The sequence below is a fragment of the Ranitomeya imitator genome, chromosome 5 (assembly GCF_032444005.1).
Source record: "Ranitomeya imitator isolate aRanImi1 chromosome 5, aRanImi1.pri, whole genome shotgun sequence".
Classification (NCBI taxonomy): Eukaryota; Metazoa; Chordata; class Amphibia; order Anura; family Dendrobatidae; genus Ranitomeya; species Ranitomeya imitator.
This window is the reverse complement of record NC_091286.1, coordinates 354724217-354747687: the sequence shown is the minus strand read 5'-3', so window position 1 is coordinate 354747687 and position 23471 is coordinate 354724217.

Here is a 23471-nt window from a genome sequence, read left to right as displayed (position 1 = left end):
ACAAAAGCCTAACCATGACATACAAAGCCATCCACAACCTGTCTCCTCCATACATCTGCGACCTCGTCTCCCGGTACTCTCCTGCACGCAACCTCCGATCCTCACAAGATCTCCTTGTCTACTCCCCTATTATCTCCTCTTCCCACAATCGCATACAAGATTTCTCTCGTGCATCCCCCCTACTCTGGAATTCTCTACCACAACATATCAGACTTTCGCCTACCATCGAAACCTTCAAAAAGAACCTGAAGACCCACCTCTTCCGACAAGCCTACAACCTGCATTAACCACCGATCGACCAAACCGCTGCACGGCCAGCTCTACCCTACCTACTGTATCCTCACCCATCCCTTGTAGATTGTGAGCCCTCGCGGGCAGGGTCCTCTCTCCTCCTGTACCAGTTGTGACTTGTATTGTTCAAGATTATTGTACTTGTTTATTATGTATACCCCTCCTCACATGTAAAGCGCCATGGAATAAATGGCGCTATAATAATAAATAATAATAATAATATGGAAGTAAACAGAGTTTTGGCCTCAAAGTCTATATGGTGTTAGGTATAGTGATCCAAATGTCTCTAAAGATAGAAAAAGCATATGTCCATGCTGTTCTAATCTACAATAGACTACAAATATATACAGGATACATATGGTGGATAGTATATGAGAAGGGTATAATGCCTTCTGCCAGCCGTGTGAGAGTACCTCGGCCCCGATGCGCATTTCACGTTTGCTTCTTCTGGAGGCGTGTCAGGGCAGGGGGTTAGCCGGTTTAAATACAATAAACCCTGCCGTTCATTGGACCGTGCAAATGAAAGGACCATGTTCAGCTGTGTTGGTACGGAGCAATACTCCACAGCGCATGCGTCTAAGACTACATGCCCGCTGTGCAGTGTATGGAACCCGGAAGCGCTACTCAGGAAGTTCCTATCCGCTGTACGGACCTGCGCTGTGTAAGGGTATCCTGGCGCATGCCCAGATCTGCAGAGACCAGTATCCAAAGGGGAGTCGGATCGCGGTCATGAGTTCGGGGCCGCTGGGTCATCCATAAGTACGACTCGGCAGCACCGTCCCTCTGTTATCCACTAGCCGCCCTCCCCTCCGGTCTGCAATCCACTCATGTGCACAACCCTGGATGGACATGAGGGAACTTATAACATATGAATATATCGGATACACAGTGTGCATATATTATAAAGTGCCGTGTACATACTGGTTGGTTATTGTCCGCATATATACTGTGACCCAACATATGTGAAAATTAGAGAGATAATAAAACTACTCCTGTCTGGGTGATCACTGTAATAGCTGAGTATTAGTGTTTATGGAAAAACATTACTATAATTTAGATATGCATAGTAAGGTAAGAATACCACTATGTAAAAAATGTGAAATCAGTAACTACCTATCATAAAAAAGAAAAAGAGAAAAACACGTAAATAATTGGTTCCCCTATGTGTTCCTATGTGACCTATCATACAATTGTGAATACTTGCATATTTAGAAAACCCATATATATGCATATGAGAGATATATACATTATCATGTAAATATTCATTATATATATACAGTCATGGCCAAAAGTATTGACACCCCTGCAATTCTGTCAGATAATACTCATTTTCTTCCTGAAAATGATTGCAAACACAACTTCTTTGGTATTATTATCTTCATACTTTTGGCCATGACTGTACACTCTAGGGCTCATGGTTCTTTAACCGAGGACTTTAAACCTGCCTATCTTTTAAACACCATTTCCAATCCCTATGGGATTTTTTCTCCATCATAGACTTTTCTTTCTCTCCCCTTTTTTCTCCCCTTACCCCTATTTAGTTTCCTTTCTGCACTTTATGCTATACTAGTTCCAGCAGAGTCTTTTGTACTCCAAGACGAGTTATGCCCACTAGCAGCTTATATACTGTATGTATGTTGGTTGCTAGTACTTTGTTTTGCTCTTCATGTTTATGTATTGTTTTGAGGTTTATGTTATTACTTTTATTGTTCTATGTATGTCATCCTCTGTACAAAGAAAACACAAACAGTATTTCAGCTCACCCTTGTGGAGAAATTCCTATAGTCCATGGATAATCCGATCATGGAAAGTGCTTCTGCCAAAGCACTCTTGGAATGGTAAAAGTGAAAGGCGAGTCCATCTCAGGAAAGATATATAAAATGAAAAAATCCTTTATTCCAAATGTTTAAAAATGGAAACACTGCATGTCAAAATCAGCAATGAACAAAAGATGGAAGGACAACCATAGTAAAGCTGAACGTGTTTCGAACACTCTCGATGTTCTTAATCCACAGCAAGTCACGCAAAAAATAAGCCCTCACCTGACCCCAGATCATGAAAATTGGAGACGCTACGGGTATCGGAAAATGGCGCAATTTTTTTTTCTTTAGCAAAGTTTGGAATTTTTTTTTCACCACTTAGATAAAAAATAACCTAGACATGTTTGGCATCTATGAACTCGTAATGACCTGGAGAATCATAATGGCAGTTTTAGCATTTAGTGAAACTAGCAAAAAAGCCAAACAAAAAACACGCATGGGATTGCACTTTTTTGCAATTTCACCACACTTGGAATTTTTTTTACCATTTTCTAGTACATGTCATGGTAAAACCAATGATGTCGTTCAAAAGTAAAACTCGTCCTGCAAAAAATAAGCCCTCAGATGGCCATATTGATGGAAAAATAAAAAAGGTTATGGCTCTGGGAAGGAGGGGAGCGAAAAACGAGCACGGAAAAACTTAAAATCCCAAGGTCATGAAGGGGTTAAATTAATTACCTTGCATCTGTCTGAGGACGGCTGATTCACTTTTTCTAAAACATGTTTAGGCCATGCAGACTGTGAACGGTAGCACGAACAACTTTCAGACATTTTTCAATACAACATTGTCAAGCCACATATTGCCTGTGCTTCAGTGAGTAGCCTACATGTCCTAAATATGCCACCATGACCTACAGCATCTCCAGATTTGTCTCCCATTGAGCACATAATAGACATAATCATTCAGCAATTGCAAAGAAAGCTGCCAGCAGTGGATCTTGATGATTTGTGTGCCCAGGTGCATTCAACATGGCAAAACATTTCTCAGAAATCCATTGTTTATTGATAAGCATGCCAAAGTGTGTGGTTATTTCTGAGTTTGCTGCTCATATTAAATTCTGAATAAATTGATAACTATTACAAATTTTTTTTTCCATATTTAAATTTACATATCATTAACATGTCTATCAATCCTGTGATTTTCATAATTTCACGACTTTTGCTTCTTGAGTAGTGTATTTTAGATAACCTCCTCCTGCTTTACACACTAAACAATGGGAAAAGATTTCAATGAAGCTGCTTCAAAATATAGAATTATAATCATTTTAGTCAGCAAACAATGTACAAAAATACATATTACTGACACAAAAAAATACTTGTCAGGGTAAAGCATTTACTACACAAACAGCATTAATTATTGCATTCCAGACATTATCAAAATATTTGGTTCACTTTGAAAGTTTACAAACCAATGTTATTTCAACAGAATTTTTTAATGTGAAACTGCTGATTTGCATTGCAATTTCAAAGCTCATTACAAAATAAACATGCTGAATTAAACCCACATATAGGCAATCGCATCCTTACGTCATCCCAGCAAAATAACATGCTATAATGACAGAATCGGGTTAAGCAGATGCAAACATTGCCAAGTGTTTCCTCTTATAGAGACTCGTTTAATTTATTTTAAAAATATTTGAAAGTGTAAATAACAATACGAAAACGAGAATGCCAATTGCTACTCAAAAAGGCTAGCTAATATATTAACCCCCTTAGTGACCAAGCCAATTTTTTAAAATCTGACATCTGTCAATTTCTATAATAATAACTCTGGAATACTTCAACATATCCCATTGATTTTGAGGTTGTTTTTTCGTGACGCGTTATACTTTATGATAATGGTAAAGTTAAGTTTATGTGTTTTATGTTTAGTTATAAAAATATCAGAAATTTGACAAAAACTTAAAAAAAATGAGCTATTTGCAAAGTGTTTTTTTTCTTAAATTATGTTTTATTTCATTAGCATTTTAGAAGGTTTAATAATGTAGCGGTAAATTTTCATTTTTTCAAGGACATTTACAAAACCTATTTTTTTTAGGGACCTGTTCAGTTCTTAAGTACTTTGGAGGTTCTATATATTGTAAGCCCCCAAAAGTGATACCATTTTAAAAATCGCACCCGTCAACATATTGAAAATTGCTTTCAGGTAGTTTATTAACCCTTCAGGTTCTTTTCAGGAATTAATGCAAAGTGGCTTAGCAGGAATGAAAAAGTTGATTTTTACCACCTAAATGTCGCTAACTTCTGAACAGGCCGCTATAGCAGGCGGGCTTTAACACTGTTATTTCGCAATGAACTGCCATGACAAATATCAGAACCACATGATCAAGATCTTAGGATGCCAATAGGGTTGAAGAGGGTGCCCCCCACACTCTGTTAACCATTTAGATGCTGTAGTCACTATTGAGAGCACCATCTAAGGGGTTAAATGGCCATCGTCGATGCCAACACTGATAGTGCCTAATGCAGTAAATTGTCAGCTATAGTGTACAGCCGACAGCTGCTGGATTGTCACCTATAGTGGGATGCTAGTCTCTTATATCGCAGGTCAGTAAAAAGGCATTTTGGTGGTCATTAAAGGGATAATGTGTTAAAGAGTAACTGTAATGTTTGTTTTTTTAATTTTTAATGTTATTAGGATATATTTTTTACTCCTTCATGACATGGCAATTTTCCGTTTTTTCTTTTTACATTTTTTTTTCCCCTTCTTTCAAGAGCCATAAGTTTTTTTTATTTTTCCTTCAACATAATCATATGAGGGCTTGTTCTTTGTGAGATGAGTTGTAATTTGTAATGACACCATTCATTCTAGCACATAGTGTACTGAAAAAGGACAAATCTGTTTTGTCAGATTTTTATTTACTAAGTTCTCTGTATGGTAAAAGTAACCTGTCAATGTGATTCTCCAGGTCATTGTGAGTACAAAGACACCAAATATGTATTTATTTTTTTATTTAAGTGGTGGAAAAAAATTTCGGAAATTTGTAAAAAAGTAAAAAAAATTTTTTGCTTTTGTTGCCATTTTCTGGTACCTGTAACATTTTAATTTTTCAGAACCTGGGCTTATTTTATGTGCTCTGAGCTGACATTTTAGTGATACCATTTTGGGGTACATACAATGTTTTGATCACCTCTTATTGTATTTTATTGCAATGTTGATGTTGCCAAAAAACCTTAATTGTTATGTTTTGATTTTTTTTCATGTAGTGCCTGACTTTTATGAATCCAACAATTTTTGGATTTATTTTTAATAAGGCAAAAAGGAATGAAATTGTGTTTTTAATCTCTTTTCATATTTATAAAAACTGTTTTTCTCACTTTTAACTGTATTTGTTAGTCCCCTTAGGGGATTTGAAGTTGTGATCATCCGATCAATTGTGTAATACATAGCAGTGCATCCGACTCCAAGATAGTCTCATGATGGATAAATTGCTGGTTTCATATTTTCTCACTCATAACACTCCCAATACTTCACTATCTTGAGAGTCTCCTGCAGTCAATAATGTTACAGGTGTTGATCTGTCACCACATAGAATCAGTGCACTATAGGGGAACAATGAGTCATGTAATGTATTCATTCATCGTAATGTAATCTAGCAATATAGAATTCCCAGCACCATTCCCTCTTGCCAAAGTCACTAGCTGATACAATTATTATTCTTCTTTGAAACCTGCACTGCCTTTATTATTATTATTATTATTATTATTTATTGTTATAGCGCCATTTATTCCATGGCGCTTTACATGTAAGGAGGGGTAAACATAATAAAAACAAGTACAATAATCTTAAACAATACAAGTCATAACTGGTACAGGAGTAGAGAGGACCCTGCCCGTGAAGGCTCACAATCTACAAGGGATGGGTGAGAATACAGTAGGCGAGGGTAGAGCTGGTCATGCAGCAGTTTGGTCGATCGGTGGTTACTGCAGGTTATAGGCTTGCCAGAAGAGGTAGCTCTTCAGGTTCTTTTTGAAGGTTTCGATGGTAGGTGAGAGTCTGATATGTTGGGGAGAGGGTTCCAGAGTAGGGGTGATACGCGAGAGAAATCTTGTATACGATTGTGGGAAGAGGAGATAAGAGGGGAGTAGAGAAGGAGGTCTTGTGAGGATCGGAGGCTGCGTGTAGGTAAGTAACGGGAGATGAGGTCACAGATGTATTAAGGAGACAGGTTGTGGATGGCTTTGTACGTCATGGTTAGGGTTTTGTACTGGAGTCTCTGGGCAATGGGGAGCCAGTGAAGGGATTGACAGAGGAAAGAAGCTGGGGAATAGCGCGGGGGACAGGTGGATTAGTCGGGCGGCAGAGTTTAGAATAGATTGGAGGGGTGCGAGAGTTAGAGGGGAGGCCACAGAGCAGGAGGTTGCAGTAGTCAAGGCGAGAGATGATGAGGGCGTGGACTAGGGTTTTTGAAGATTCTTGGTTGAGGAATGAACGGATTCGTGAAATTTTTTTGAGTTGAAGTCGGCAGGAAGTGGAAAGGGCTTGGATATGTGGTTTGAAGGAGAGATCAGCATCAAGGATTACCCCGAGGCAGCGAGCTTGTGGGACTGGGGAGAGTGGGCAGCCATTTACTGTAATGGATAGATTCGTTGGGGGGGTCATGTGAGATGGGGGAAAGATGATGAATTCTGTTTTGTCCATGTTAAGTTTCAGAAATCTAGAGGAGAAGAAGGATGAAATAGTGGACAGACATTGAGGGATTCTGGTTAGTAAGGAGGTGGTATCTGGTCTAGAGATGTAGATCTGTGTGTCATCAGCACAGAGATGATACTGAAAGCCATGAGATTCTATGAGCTGTCCCAGGCCAAAGGTGTAAATGGAGAAGAGCAGGGGCCCTGGGACTGAACCTTGTGGGACTCCGACAGATAGGGGGCGAGGTGAGGAGTTGGTGTGTGAGTGGGAGATGCTGAATGTCCAGTCTGTTAGGTATGATGAGATCCAGGATAGGGCCAAGTCTGTGATGCCAAGGGATGAGAGGGTCTGTAAGAATAGGGAATGGTCCACTGTGTCAAAGGCAGCCGACAGGTCCAGGAAGAGGAGGACAGAGTAGTGTTGCTTGCGCTTGGCGGTTAAGAGGTCATTGGTGACCTTAGTTAGGGCAGTTTCAGTGGAGTGGTGTGACCGGAAGCCAGATTGTAAGCAATCAAAGAGGGAGCAAGAAGAGAGATGGGAGGACAGTTCAAGGTAAACGTGTTGTTCCAGTAGCTTGGAGGCATAGGGGAGAAGTGATATAGGGCGATAGCTAGATACAGAGGATGGGTCAAGAGAAGGTGTGATGGAGGCATGTTTAAAGTTTGAGGGGAAAACACCATTTTTTAGTGATAGGTTGAAGAGATGGGTTAGGGTTGGGATGAAGGCTGTGGTGAGGTTTGGGATGAAGTGGAATGGGATCGGGTCAAGTGCACAGGTGGTGAGATGTGATCTTGACAGTAGAGTGGAGAGTCGATCTTCTGTAATGGTGGAGAAGTTGGTTTTGGAGGTGGAGGGCTTGAAAGTCGGGAGGAAGGGCTCTGGGGGTTGTTGACCAAAACTGTCTCTGATGTTATCAATCTTCTGCTTGAAAAATGAGGCAAAGTCTTCAGCTGAGATGAGTGGAGAGGGAGGAGGTGCTGGGGCGGAGGAGAGAATTGAAGGTGTTGAATAACTGTTTAGGGTTGTGAGACAGGGAGGATATGAGAGATGAGAAGTAGGTTTGTTTAGCTGTGGCGAGTGTGGTCTTGAAAGTAGTGAGGGACTGTTTGAATGTGATGAAGTGCTCGTTGGAGTGGGATCTTTTCCATCTGCACTCAGCAGCCCTGGAAGCTCGCCTCAGTTCTTTGGTCAGGCTGGTGTGCCTGGGCTGTCTGTTGATTTTGCGAGCTTTGGTATGTGTAAGTGGGGCAGCAGATTCCAAAGCTACAGCTATTGTAGTGTTATATAGAGCGGCAGCATCATCCGCATTGTGTAAGGAACTTATATCTGTGAGAGGGAGGAGGGATTCAGAGAATGAGTGTAGGTCAAGGTGTTTAAGATTTCTGCTAGGGTGTGAAAGTTTGTGAGGTGGGGATTGTAGACATGGAGTGGAAAGGAAAGAGAATGTGAGAAGGTTGTGGTCAGAGAGAGGAAGAGGTGAGTTAGAGAGGTTAGATAGAGACCAGAGGCGGGTGAAGATGAGGTCCAGTGTGTGGCCTTCTTTGTGGGTGGCTGCAGAAGACCATTGAGTGAGGCCGAAGGAGGAAGTGAGAGATAGAAGTTTAGTGGCAGCTGAGAGGGAAGTGTCAATGGGGATGTTGAAGTCGCCCATGATGATAGTAGTGATGTCCGCAAAAAGGAAATAAAGTAGCCAGGTGGTGAAGTGGTCAAAGAAGGTGGTGGCTGGCCTGGGGGGGGAGGTAGATGAAAGTCAGTTGGAGGTTGGAGGGGGAGTAGATGCGCACAGAGTGCACCTCAAAGGAAGGGAGGGTAACAGAGGGTGGCAGTGGGATTGGGGTGAAGGAGCAGGTATCTGACAGGAGAAAACCAACTCCTCCACCATGTTTGCTGCTGGGGTGGGGGTGTGTGGGCAAGGTGGAAGCCACCATACGAAAGTGCAGCAGGAGAGGCTGTGTCAGAAGGTGTGAGCCAGGTTTCGGTGATGGCGAGGAAGGAAAGTTTGGTAGTAACAAAAAGATCATGGATGTAGGAAAGCTTGTTGCAGACAGAGCAAGTAGTTCCACAGAGCTCCTGTTAGTGGGACTGGGGAAGCGGGGGCTGGGTGAATGGGTATAAGGTTAGAGAGGTTCCAGAAGGTTGTGATAGAGCGTGGATGGGGGGTAGTAATGACAGTGGGAATGTGGTGAGGAGGACCAGGATTTGGAGAGATATGACCAGCAGTGAGAAGGAGCAGAGAAAGTTTTAGCAGGTGGGAGCAGGAGAGGGCATGAGGTGGCTGTCCATGCTTGGAGACAGAGGATTGTATCTTAAGAAAAAGTTCTGAGGAGGAGGTGAGATGGATGGGGAGGATTGAAGAGGAGATGAACAGTTCTTTACTAGGAGTAGGGATTAGGGAAGTTTGCAGAAAGTGAAGAATTATAGGGGTGAAAGTGAAAACAAACAGAAACATTGTTTACAGTGACTGTGTCCAGTTACCTTCAGTTCCCTTCTGTTTCAATTTCTGGGTTCTACTCTGCATCCTTCCCAGTACACATCCCCATTCATTCTCTGAGAATCACTGGCCATGACACCCATGACATCATCATTCAGAGCACAAGCCTGTGAAGATGCTGGCTGAGTCACGCTGCTTGCATGCGTGATTATGCCTGGCTGACAGTCTAAGTTATGTTAAAACCACAGACACCAATTCTTTGCACCCAGTACTTTGAATAGATTGAAACAGTAAGGCTGGTGTCACACTTGCGAGTGCAATGCGAGAAACTCGCATCAATTCCTGGCACTGCTGCTGGCAGTTCAGACTGAAGCGTTCAGCTGCATAGAAATACATGCATCCGAACACTCCAGTCCCAATTGCCAGCGACAATGCCGGGAACTGATGCGAGAGACTAGCGCGAGTTTCTCGCATTGCACTCACAAGTGTGACCCTGGCCTAAGTAAGGAGTTGGAGATCACATGACCACATGTGATCGCTCAGGAGCACAACAGATAGTAATGTACACACCTGTTAATCAAGTAAAAAAATGGTAACATATATTCAAAGTAACCCACTGCACTAAACACACCTATTGGCAGATGATACATAACATAGTAACATAATAACTTAGTTAGTAAGGCCGAAAAAAGACATTTGTCCATCCAGTTCAGCCTATATTCCATCATAATAAATCCCCAGATCTACGTCCTTCTACAGAACCTAATTGTATGATACAATATTGTTCTGTTCCAGGAAGACATCCAGGCCTCTCTTGAACCCCTCGACTGAGTTCGCCATCACCACCTTCTCAGGCAAGCAATTCCAGATTCTCACTGCCCTAACAGTAAAGAATCCTCTTCTATGTTGGTGGAAAAACCTTCTCTCCTTCAGACGCAAAGTATGCCCCCTTGTGCCCGTCACCTTCCTTGGTATAAACAGATCCTCAGCGAGATATTTGTATTGTCCCCTTATATACTTATACATGGTTATTAGATCGCCCCTCAGTCGTCTTTTTTCTAGACTAAATAAACTTAATTTCGCTAATCTATCTGGGTATTGTAGTTTTCCCATCCCCTTTATTAATTTTGTTGCCCTCCTTTGTACTCTCTCTAGTTCCATTATATCCTTCCTGAGCACCGGTGCCCAAAACTGGACACAGTACTCCATGTGCGGTCTAACTAGGGATTTGTACAGAGGCAGTATAATGCTCTCATCATGTGTATCCAGACCTCTTTTAATGCACCCCATGATCCTGTTTCCCTTGGCAGCTGCTGCCTGGCACTGGCTGCTCCAGGTAAGTTTATCATTAACTAGGATCCCCAAGTCCTTCTCCCTGTCAGATTTACCCAGTGGTTTCCCATTCAGTGTGTAATGGTGATATTGATTCCTTCTTCCCATGTGTATAACCTTACATTTATCATTGTTAAACCTCATCTGCCACCTTTCAGCCCAAGTTTCCAACTTATCCAGATCCATCTGTAGCAGAATACTATCTGTTAGGGCTAGCGGAACGCACCAAATAATAAGACTGATAGTGTACGATGCGTTCGTAGCCCGGGGTCCACCGTGCAGAGATGGAACCTGCTGCTGAGTAATGACGGACTATATGGCGGTACTCATAAGTATACTCGCGTGGGTTAAACTTCACCCAACGTGAAGGAAGCGATCCTGTTGTGTCACAGGATCGCGGTACCGCACATAGAAGGCGAGCAAGCAGTCACCGAACTTAATCCCAACTAGGATTGAAGTCCGATTAGACCACTTGCTGACCCAACACCGCAACAGGGTGTGTTAGGCAACTCTTATAATTAGAGCACCGAAGTGCGAACTGTGCCGTGCTGGCAGGCACCACTAAGCACCCAGACGTGGGTCAGGAAGCGCACTACTGGCGCATGGCGCCGCACTGGCGGTCACAGCAATAGACGCTGATACGTGTGTGACACGTTGAGTGATTTGTCGGGCGCTAGATAGCAGCCATACTCCATATGCGAACAGTCATACAATAGGGTAGGGGTATTTAATGAATGACTTGCACTCACAGCAAACACACGTATTCAATTGTACACTAGCGCATGGCCGTGCGGTCATGCGCAGTTTATATAGTTGCAGCACAGGAAGTGGCCACAGAAACTTTGCCCTTCCAAGACCTGCCAAGAGGTCCAATGGAATGTGCTGCAGAGTCTGAGCACATGACCCTCGATCTCCAACGGGAGATCTTGCCTTGGGCATGCTCAGTGTGCGCAAACAAGGACTTAGTCCCAGGAAAGTCCGCTCGCCGCTGACCAGCACTGACTTTAATGGCAGGAGCTGAAGAAGCAGCAGTAACTTTCTGTACAGAGTGAGAGCGAGCAAGACACTGGGAGCGACGTCCCCGCTGAGCAGACTCCACTGCGACCGGAATGGGAGACCGCAGCGGAGACGGATCGAGATTCCCCCTGTGCAGCAGAGGAAACTTGACTCCTAACATTACCCCCCCTCCTAGGGCCCCCCCCTCCTTGGGCCTCGCTACGCTCGAAGGCAGCAATGAGCTGTGGGGCCTGAATGTTTTCAGCAGGCTCCCAAGACCTGTCCTCTGGACCATAACTCTTCCAATCCACCAAATAAAACTTTTTGCCGCGTACCACCTTGCACCCCAAAATAGCGTTCACCTCGTAATCGTCCGTAGACGAACTTGATGTCCCGGCAGATGACTCGGAAAACCGGGACATGTATACGGGTTTCAAGAGGGACACATGAAAGGTGTCGGTGATACCCAAGCGTGGAGGAAGAGCCAGGCGGTAGACCACAGGATTAACCTGTTCGAGAACCTTGAAGGGACCCAAGTAGCGAGGAGCAAACTTAGTGGACTCAACTCGCAGCCTGATGTTACGGGCGGAGAGCCACACCAAGTCGCCAGGGGCAAAAGTCGGAGCGGGGCGCCGATGAACATCGGCGGAGGACCTCATTCTCTCCTTGGAGGCCCGAATGGCATCCTGCGTGCGATCCCAAATGTCCCGTGCCTCCACAGCCCAGTCTGCCACCCTGGGATCAGCGGAAGACACAGGCATGGGCATAGGAACACGCGGATGCTGGCCGTAATTTAAGAGGAATGGAGTCTGACCGGTGGAGTCGGCTATGGCATTGTTAAGTGCAAACTCTGCCCACGGTAGCAAGGATGCCCAGTCATCCTGTCTGGCAGAAACAAAATGTCGCAGATATGTGACCAAGGTCTGGTTGGCCCTTTCTACCAACCCATTCGTCTCGGGATGATATGCCGAAGAGAGATTTAACTCAATACTGAGTAGACGACATAGCTCCCTCCAGAATCGAGACGCAAACTGGGGACCCCGGTCACTAACAATTTTGTCTGGCATACCGTGTAAGCGAAAGATATGCTTGATAAACAAGACAGCCAACGCCCGTGCAGATGGTAGCCGTGGAAGAGGCACCAAATGCACCATTTTGGAAAAATGATCGGTGATCACCCAGATAATGGTGCAATTACGAGACTTGGGTAAGCCAACCACAAAGTCCATCCCAAACATCTCCCAGGGCCTGTCAGCCACGGGCAGAGGATATAGCAAACCAGCTGGCCGTTGCCGAGGAGTCTTGTTCCTGGCGCAAGAGACACACGCCCGAATGTACTCCGCAACATCACGGGCCATATGCGGCCACCAGTATGTCCTCGCCAGTAACTCTGATGTCCTTTTAGTACCAAAATGTCCACCCACCCTGGACGAGTGCGCCCAAGAGAGAACCTCCGGTCGCAAACTAGATGGAACAAAAGTCTTGCCCGGGGGCACAGACTCCAGCGAAACCGGGGCCATGGTTCTCAAACTCTCGGTGGGAACAATAAGCCGAGGCTCCTCCTCCTCCTCCGCAGATGACACAACGGAGCGAGAGAGAGCGTCGGCCCGAATGTTCTTCTCCCCAGAAAGGAAATGGAGGGTGAAATGAAACCGGGAGAAGAACAAGGACCATCTGGCCTGGCGAGAATTCAACCGCTGAGCTGTCTGCAGATACACCAAATTTTTGTGATCTGTGAAGACTTGGAAGGGAAAACGTGCTCCCTCCAAGAGATGTCTCCACTCCGAGAAAGCCAACTTCATGGCTAGCAACTCCCTGTCCCCGATGGAATAATTCCTCTCTGCTGGTGCGAAGGTCTTGGAGAAAAAGAAGCAAGGATGCTTCCGACCTTGAGCATCCTTTTGGAAGAGGACTGCTCCAGCACCAACAGAAGAGGCATCCACCTCCATGATAAATGGCTTATCAACATCGGGGCGATGAAGAATGGGAGCGCTAGCGAAGTGTGACTTTATAGAGATAAAGGCCTTGGAGACCTCCTCAGACCACAATTTGGGATTCGCCCCCTTCTTGGTGAGGGCAACCAAGGGAGCTACCAAAGTTGAGAAATGCGGGATGAACTGGCGATAATAATTGATGAACCCCATAAAGCGCTGCACCGCTTTAAGAGAATGGGGTTCCTGCCAGTCCATCACAGCCTGTAGTTTGGCAGGATCCATAGCCAATCCCTGGGCTGAGATGATGTAGCCTAGGAAAGGTAAGGACTCCTGCTCAAACATACACTTCTCCAACTTGGCATAGAGGGAGTTTGCCCGTAGGAGGTCGAAGACTTTGCAAACATCTCTCCGGTGGGAGTAAATATCTGGAGAGTAGATGAGAATATCCTCCAGATAGACTACGACCGAGGTGGAAAGCATATCCCGGAAGATATCGTTCACAAAGTCTTGGAAAACGGCTGGGGCATTACAGAGCCCAAAGGGCATCACCAGATATTCATAGTGCCCATCCCTGGTGTTAAAAGCCGTCTTCCATTCGTCCCCCTCACGGATGCGAATCAGGTTGTAAGCACCCCGCAGATCTAATTTAGTAAATACCCTTGCTCCCCGAAGCCTATCGAACAGTTCAGATATCAAAGGCAAAGGGTATTTATTCTTAACGGTGATGGCGTTAAGACCCCTGTAGTCTATGCACTCTTCTTCTGCACGAAGAAGAACCCTGCCCCAGCAGGTGACACTGACTTCATGATTAACCCTCTTGCCAGATTTTCCTGGATGTACTGAGACATTGCCACCGTCTCCGGGAGAGATAGCGGATAGACTCGACCCCGGGGAGGCTCAGCACCAGGCAAGAGGTCAATAGGACAGTCATAGGGGCGATGGGGCGGAAGGGTCTCCACCGACTTGTTGGAGAATACGTCTGCATACGACCAATACTGCTTGGGGAGAGAGGAAAGATCTGCAGGTACCTCAGTTGTAGCTACCTGAACGCACTCCCTCTGACACCTACCCCCACAAGATTCACCCCATCCCAGAATTCTGCCTGAGGACCAATCGATATGAGGAGAGTGGTACCGTAGCCAAGGTATTCCCAACAGGACCTCATCAATTCCCTCTGGAATGACGAGCAGAGAAATAATCTCCTGATGAGATGGCGACATGGACAGAGTAAAAGGGATGGTCTGGTGAGTTATCTGTGAGGGCAGAGTCGACCCATTCACCACTCGTACCGTTACAGGTTGAGCTAGCATAACCAGAGGTATTGCGTGGCGTTGGGCGAAGGCAGAAGACATAAAATTGCCCTCCGCCCCAGAATCCACGCAGAGCTCTACCGAGTGGGAGAATGAGCCTATAGTAATTGTCCCCTTAAAGGACAATTTAGAGGCAAACGTCGCTGTGTCTAGTGTACCTCCACCTATGACCACTAGACGCTGACGTTTTCTCGACCGCTGAGGACATCTGGTGGCTAAATGTCCAGACTGCTGGCAAACATGACAGACCCTGAGTGCACAAGCGGTCTGGGACTTAGGTCCCGCTTGTGACACTTCCCTGGCCTCATGTGACTCAGGAACCAGGACCAGAGATTCCAGAGGTTTGGCGAAAGTAGGAGCCAGCCGAAACCTCTGCCTACACTGGGCTCGCTCTAACTTCCGCTCATTAAAACGGAGGTCAATTCGAGTGGAGACTGTTATTAACTCCTCCAGTGTGGCAGGAATCTCCCTAGTGGCCAGAGCGTCCTTTACATGGTCAGCCAAGCCCCTCCAAAATATGGGGATAAGAGCTTTATCCGACCATTCCAGCTCAGATGCTAAAGTGCGGAATTGGACGGCAAAATGACTGACCAAGGACTCACCCTGAGTTAATGCCAGCAGTTGGAGCGCAGTGTCATGGATGACTTGAGGTCCTAAAAAGACCTGTTTTAAAGTGCTCAAAAACAGAGGAGCACTCTGCACCACATGATCGCCACGCTCCCACAGCGGCGTAGCCCATTCCAACGCCCTGTCCGACAATAGAGACACAATAAATCCCACCTTAGCCCGCTCTGTGGGGAAACGTGCAGCCAGAAGCTCGAGATGAATAGAGCACTGACTCATGAATCCCCTACAAAATTTGCTATTACCAGAAAAATTTTCTGGCAGCGGGAGGCGAGAAAATGTCGGAACAGGGGTGGCAATGGACAAAGTTGCTGCAGCCACGCTGGCAGCCTGTACAGCAACTGCGGTAACATCCACAGCTGAGGTTGCGCTCTCGAGAGCCGCCAACCTACCCTCCAGCTGATGTATATACCGCAGGGATTGCTGTTTGTCCGTCATCACTAGCCAGACCCTGGCGCTAGTGAAATGTTAGGGCTTGCGGAACGCACCAAATAATAAGACTGATAGTGTACGGTGCGTTCGTAGCCCGGGGTCCACCGTGCAGAGATGGAACCTGCTGCTGAGTAATGATGGACTATATGGCGGTACTCATAAGTATACTCGTGTGGGTTAAACTTCACCCAACGTGAAGGAAGCGATCCTGTTGTGTCACAGGATCGCGGTACCGCACATAGAAGGCGAGCAAGCAGTCAGCGAACTTAATCCCAACTAGGATTGAAGTCCGATTAGACCACTTGCTGACCCAACACCGCAACAGGGTGTGTTAGGCAACTCTTATAATTAGAGCACCGAAGTGCGAACTGTGCCGTGCTGGCAGGCACCACTAAGCACCCAGACGTGGGTCAGGAAGCGCACTACTGGCGCATGACGCCGCACTGGCGGTCACAGCAATAGACGCTGATACGTGTGTGACACGTTGAGTGATTTGTCGGGCGCTAGATAGCAGCCATACTCCATACGCGAACAGTCATACAATAGGGTAGGGGTATTTAATGAACGACTTGCACTCACAGCAAACACACGTATTCAATTGTACACTAGCGCATGGCCGTGCGGTCATGCGCAGTTTATATAGTTGCAGCACAGGAAGTGGCCACAGAAACTTTGCCCTTCCAAGACCTGCCAAGAGGTCCAATGGAATGTGCTGCAGAGCCTGAGCACATGACCCTCGATCTCCAACGGGAGATCTTGCCCTGGGCATGCTCAGTGTGCGCAAACAAGGACTTAGTCCCAGGAAAGTCCGCTCGCCGCTGACCAGCACTGACTTTAATGGCAGGAGCTGAAGAAGCAGCAGTAACTCTCTGTACAGAGTGAGAGCGAGCAAGACACTTGGAGCGATGTCCCCGCTGAGCAGACTCCACTGCGGCCGGAGGAGAATGGGAGACCGCAGCGGAGACGTATCGAGATTCCCCCTGTGCAGCAGAGGAAACTCGACTCCTAACACTATCTTCTCTTGTATTAACTGCTTTACATAGTTTTGTATCATCTGCAAATATCGATATTTTACTGTGTAAACCTTCTACCAGATCATTAATGAATATGTTGAAGAGAACAGGTCCCAATACTGACCCCTGCGGTACCCCACTGGTCACAGCGACCCAGTTAGAGACTATACCATTTATAACCACCCTCTGCTTTCTATCACTAAGCCAGTTACTAACCCATTTACACACATTTTCCCCCAGACCAAGCATTCTCATTTTGTGTATCAACCTCTTGTGCGGCACGGTATCAAACGCTTTGGAAAAATCGAGATATACCACGTCCAATGACTCACCGTGGTCCAGCCTATAGCTTACCTCTTCATAAAAACTGATTAGATTGGTTTGACAGGAGCAATTTCTCATAAACCCATGCTGATATGGAGTTAAACAGTTATTCTCATTGAGATAATCCAGAATAACATCCCTCAGAAACCCTTCAAATATTTTACCAACAATAGAGGTTAGACTTACTGGCCTATAATTTCCAGGTTCACAACATACAAACATACAAAACATCAGATATTACAAATATAAAGCAGATAAATAGGAAAAAATGTGCAATTCACAGTTGAGGCGGTATAATGACTGACACCTATTTAGAGCAAATTCAAAACAGTCCAAAGGTTAATAAAGGCTGATCCACAGGTAGATAGAATCCAGGTGATGAAGGAAAGTTAATCCCTTAGTGACGGACCTTAACCCCTTAATCCCATTGGACGTACTATCCCGTCCGAGGTTACCAGGGACTTAATTCCCAGTGATGGGATAGTATGTCCAGTGTGATCAACCGCGCTCACGTGGCTGACTATCGCAGCTGACATCCGGCACTATGTGCCAGGAGCGGTCACGGACCGCCCCTGGAACATTAACCCCCGGCACACTGCGATCAAACATGATTGCAGTATTCTGGCGGTATAGGGAAGCATCGCGCAGGGAAGGGGCTCCCTACGGGCTTCCCTGAGACCCTCGGAGCAACGCGATGTGATTGCGTTGCTCAGAGGGTCTCCTACTTTTTCTCCCTGCAGGCCCCAGATCCAAAATGGCTGCGGGGCTGCATCCGGGTCCTGCAGGGAGGTGGCTTACCAAGCGCTTGCTCAGAGCAGGAGCTGGTAAGCCAGGAGCCCTGCTTGTCAGATCGCTGATCCGACACAGTGCTCTGAAAAGAGTCAGATCAGCGATCTGACCTTATAACATTATGCCCCCCTGGGGCAATGTTACAAAGTAAAAAAAATATTTAGTTGTGTAAAAAAAAAAAAATCCTAAATAAAGAAAAAAATATTGTTCACATAAATACATTTCTTTATCTAAATAAAAAAAAAAGTAAAAGTAAACCTATTTAGTATCGCCGCATCCGTAATGACCCGACCTATAAAACTTCCACTAGTTAACCCCTTCAGTGAACACCGTAAAAAAAAACGAGGCAAAAAACAGCGCTGTATTATCATACCGCTGAATAAAAAATGGAATAGCACGCGATCAAAAAGGTGGATATAAATAATCATGGTACCGCTGAAAACGTCATCTTGCCAAGCAAAAAACGAGCCACCATACAGCGTCATCAGCGAAAAAATAAAAAGTTATAGTCCTCAGAATAAAGCGATGCAAAAATAATAATTTTTTCTATATAATAATTTATCATCGTATAAAAGCGCCAAAACATAAAAAAATGATATTAATGAGGTATTGCTGTAATCATACTGACCCGAAGAATAAAACTGCTTTATCCATTTTACCAAATGCAGAACGGTATAAACACCCCCCCAAAAGAAATTCATGAATAGCTGTTTTTTGGTCATACTGCCTGGCAAAAATCGGAATAAAAGGCGATCAAAAAATGTCATGTGCCCGAAAATGTTACCAATAAAAACGTCAACTTGTACCGCAAAAAACAAGACCTAACATGACTCTGTGGACCAAAATATGGACAAATTATAGCTCTTAAAATGTGGTAACGCAGAAAAATATTTTTTGCATTAAAAAGCGTCTTTTAGTGTGTAATGGCTGCCAGTCATAAAAATCCGCACAAAAACCTGCTATAAAAGATAATCAAACCCCCCTTCATCACACCCTTAGTTAGGGAAAAATAGAAAAATTAAAAAAATTAATTTATTTCCATTTTCCCATTAGTGTTAGGGCTAGGGTTAGGTTTAGGGCTAGGGTTAGGGTTAGGGCTAGGGTTAGGGCTAGGGTTAGGGCTAGGGTTAGGGTTAGGGCTAGGTTTAGGGCTAGGGTTAGGGTTAGGGTTGGGGCTAGGGTTGGGGATTGGATTACGTTTACGGTTGGGATTAGGGTTAAGGATGTGTCAGGGTTAGGGGTGTGGTTGGGGTAATGGTTGGGATTTTTGTTAGGGGTGTGTTGGAGATGGGGTTAGGGATGTAATTGGGATTAGGGTTAGGGGTGTGTTTGGGTTAGGGTTTCAGTTAGAATTGGGTGTTTCCGCTGTTTAGGCACATCAGGGCTCTCCAAACACGATATGGCATCCGATCTCAATTCCAGCCAATTCTGCGTTGAAAAAGTAAAACAGTGCTCCTTCCCTGCCCAAACAGGGGATTACCCCAACATATCAGCGTACTGGGGTATCAGCGTACTCAGGACAAATTGGATAACCACTTCTGGGGTCCAGTTTCTCTTGTTAACCTTGGGAAAATGAAAATGTGGGGGGCTAAAAAATCATTTTTGTAGGAAAAAATGATTTTTTATTTTCACGGCTCTGCGTTATAAACTGTAGTGAAATACTTGGGGGTTCAAAGTTCTCACAACACATCTAGATAAGTTCCTTGGGGGGTCTAGGTTCCAATATGGGGTCACTTGTGGGGGTTTCTACTGTTTAGGTGCATCAGGGGCTCTGCAATTGCAACGTGATGCCTGCAGACCAATCCATCTAAGTCTGCATTCCAAATGGCGCTCCTTTCCTTCCGAGCTCTGCCATGCGCCCAAACAGTGGTTCCCCCCACATTTGGGGTATCAGCACACTCAGGACTAATTGGACAACAATTATTGGGGTCCAATTTCTCCTGTTACCCCTGGGAAAATGCAAAACTGGGAGTTAAAGATAATTTTTGTGGGAAAAAATGATTTTTTATTTTCACAGCTCTGCGTTATTAACTGAAGTGAAACACTTGGGGCTCAAAGTTCTCACAACACATCTAGATAGATTCCTTGGGGGGTTTAGTTTCCAATATGGGGTTATTTGGGGGGTTTCTACTGTTTAGGTACATTAGGGACTCTGCAAACGCAATGTGACGCCTGCAGACCATTCCATCTAAGTCTGCATTCCAAATGGCGTTCCTTCCCTTCCGAGCTCTGCCATGCGCCCAAACGGTGGTTACCCCCCACATATGGGGTATCAGCACACTAAGGACAAATTGCACAACAACTTTTGGGGTCCAATTTCTCCTGTTACCCTTGGAAAAATACAAAACTGGGGGTTAAAATACAATTTTTGTGGAAAAAAAAGAATTTTTATTTTCACGGCTCTGCGTCATAAACTGTAGTGAAACACTTGGGAGTTCAAAGCTCTCACAACCCATCTAGATAAGATCCTTAGGGGGTCTACTTTCCAAAATGGTGTCACTTGTGGGGGTTTCAATGTTTAGGCACATCAGGGGCTCCCCAACACAACATGGCGTCCCATCTCAATTCCAGCCAATTTTGCATTGAAAAGTCAAACGGCGCTCCTTCCATTCCGACCTCTGTCATGCACCCAAACAGTGGTGTACCCCTACATATGGGGTATCAGCGTACTCAGGGCAAACTGCGCAACAAAGTTTGTGGTATAATTTCTTCTGGTAACCTTGGGAAAATAAAAAATTGGGGGCAAAAATTTCATTTTTGTGAAAAAATATTATTTTTTATTTTTACGGCTCTACATTATAAACTTCTGTGAAGCACGCTTTGGGTCGAAGTGCTCAGCACACATCTAGATATGTTCCCTAGGGGGTCTACTTTCCAAAATGGTGTCATTTGTGGGGGGTTTCAATGTTTAGGTACATTAGTGGCTTTCCAAAAGCAACATGGCGTCCCATCTCAATTCCAGCCAATTTTGCATTGAAAAATCAAATGGTACTCCTTCCCTTCCGAGCTCTGCCATGCACCGAAACAGTGGTTTACCCCCACATATGGGGTATCAGGGTACTCAGAACAAATTGTGCAACAACTTTTGGGGTGAAGCAAATTTTTTGAGAAAAAAAATTAAATGTTCATTTTTTTAACATTCCAAAAATTCCTGTGAAGCACCAGAAGGGTTAATAAACTTCTTGAATGTGCTTTTGAGCACCTTGAGGGGTCCAGTTTTTAGAATGGTGTCACACTTGGCTATTTTCTATCATATAGACCCCTCAAAATGACTTCAAATGTGATGTGGTCCCTAAAAAAAATGGTGTTGGAAAAATGAGAAATTACTGATCAAATTTTAACCCTTATAACTCCCTAACAAAAAAAAAATTGTCTCCAAAATTGTGCTGATGTAAAGTAGACATGTGGGAAATATTACTTATTAAGTATTTTGTGGGACATTTCTCTGTGATTTAAGGGCATAAAAATTCAAAGTTGGAAAATTGTAAAAGTTTCAAAACTTTTGCATATTTCCATTTCTTCACAAATAAACGCAGGTAATATCAAAGAATTTTTACCCATATCATGAAACACAATATGTCTCGAGAAAACAATGTCAGAATCACAGGGATCCGTTGAAGCGTTCCAGAGTTATAATCTCATAAAGGGACAGTGGTCAGAATTGTAAAAATTAGCCCGGTCATTAACGTGCAAACCACCCTCGGGGCTTAAGGGGTTAATGACATTGCCAAATTATACAATTCTGATCAGTGTCACCTTATGTGGTAATAACTCCAGAAAGCGTCAACGGATCTCACTGATTCTGACATTTTTTTGTGATATATTTTACTTCAAGTTAGTAGTAAATTTTGGTCAATATGATTTGCATATATTTATGAAAATATCAAAAATGTTAAAAAAAATTGAAAATCATACAATTTTCAAACTTAATTTTTATGCCCTTAAATCAGATAGTTATATCACACAAAATAATTAGATAATTTTTACCACATGTTAGGGGTCGAGTTCCTGCCTCTGCACAGGGGGAATCTCGGGCCATCTCCGCTGCAGTCTCCCATTCTTCTCCTGCCGCAGTGGAGCCTGCTCAGCAGAGGCGTCTTGCTCAGTCTGACTCTGTGCAAAGAATTACTGCTGCATTTCCTGCTTCTGCCATTGAAGTCAGTGCTGGGCAGCGGCGAGCAGACGCTTCTGGGACTAAGTCCTGCTTTTCATGTTCTGAGCATGCCCAGAGTAAGATCTCTCAGTGGAAATCGAGGGTCACATGATCAGATACTGCAGCTAAGGTCATAGGGCTGGAAAAACACCGCTCATCCCCTTCTTATATACTTTACTAAAACTGCCGCCTGTCGCGCCTTTCAGGATCCACTTCCGGGGGTACGTCCCTGATGACCGGAAGCTGCACAAAAGAACATGCGCAATTGGACAGGCGTCCTGTGGAACGCATCCCGATACTAACTTCTGGGGGTACGTCCCCACACACTGGTGACAGGAAGTTGCACAGATAAGCTGCACAATCGGACCTTCATTCAGTGGAATGCATCTGTGCTCCACCTGCCGGACCAGCGCACTCGCTTACATCTAAACGCCGGTGATGACGCTTCACAGTCTTAAGTGAACCGGCAGCATTTTACAGGGGCTACTAATAAATCACCGCCACAATAAATACTATACATGGCATGGAGCATGCTCAAATCATTAAAGAAACAATGATTTGTAGTCAAAAAGAAGCAGTTACTCTATAATGTCACATATTATGAACATGAGCAAAACATATACACTTAGAGCGGGTAAATATAGCCCACAAGGGGCCAATAGCACACAAATGAAAAAAACATACAAAAACAAAAAACAAAAGAGGAACAACAAATATAACCTAAAGAAATAAACATTGTCAATCAGTATGACAAGAGATAAAAAAATATATATAAATATATCAGGCGGTAATAATGCCTCAAAGGACAATAAGTGACTCTAAATGAAGCTTGTAAAGGACATCTGTTCATTGAGGCCCATCGGGCTCTCTGACTTCAACAGATAAATCCACCTGGTTTCTCTGAACAATTCTATTATCCCAGTCAGCCAGTCTTACTGATGGAGGGATAACCTCAATAACAACAAAGGAAATTGAATCCAGATCACCCCATGTACCTCCGTCACATGTCTAGCTAAAGGAGTGTCCCTGCCATGCCTGATATCTCCCAAATGTTCCCCAATATGTACGCGTAACTCTCGTTTCGTTTTCCCAACATAGTCCTTTGGACAGCTGCAGGTACACAAATACACCACTCCTGTCGTCTTGCAGTTAGCGAACTGTCTCATATAAAAGGACCTGTTGGTGACCGAGCTTTTAAACTTCTTGGAAGGCCGCATATATTTACAAAAGGAACAATGTCTGCATTTAAACGTGCCCTTTGGTCTATTAGATAGCCATGTATTTAGTTTCTTTGGGGGAGAAAAATGACTATGAACGACCAGATCCTTAATTGATTTTCCTCTTCTGTACGTGATAGAGTGATATGGGGAAATGCAATAAGCAATATCA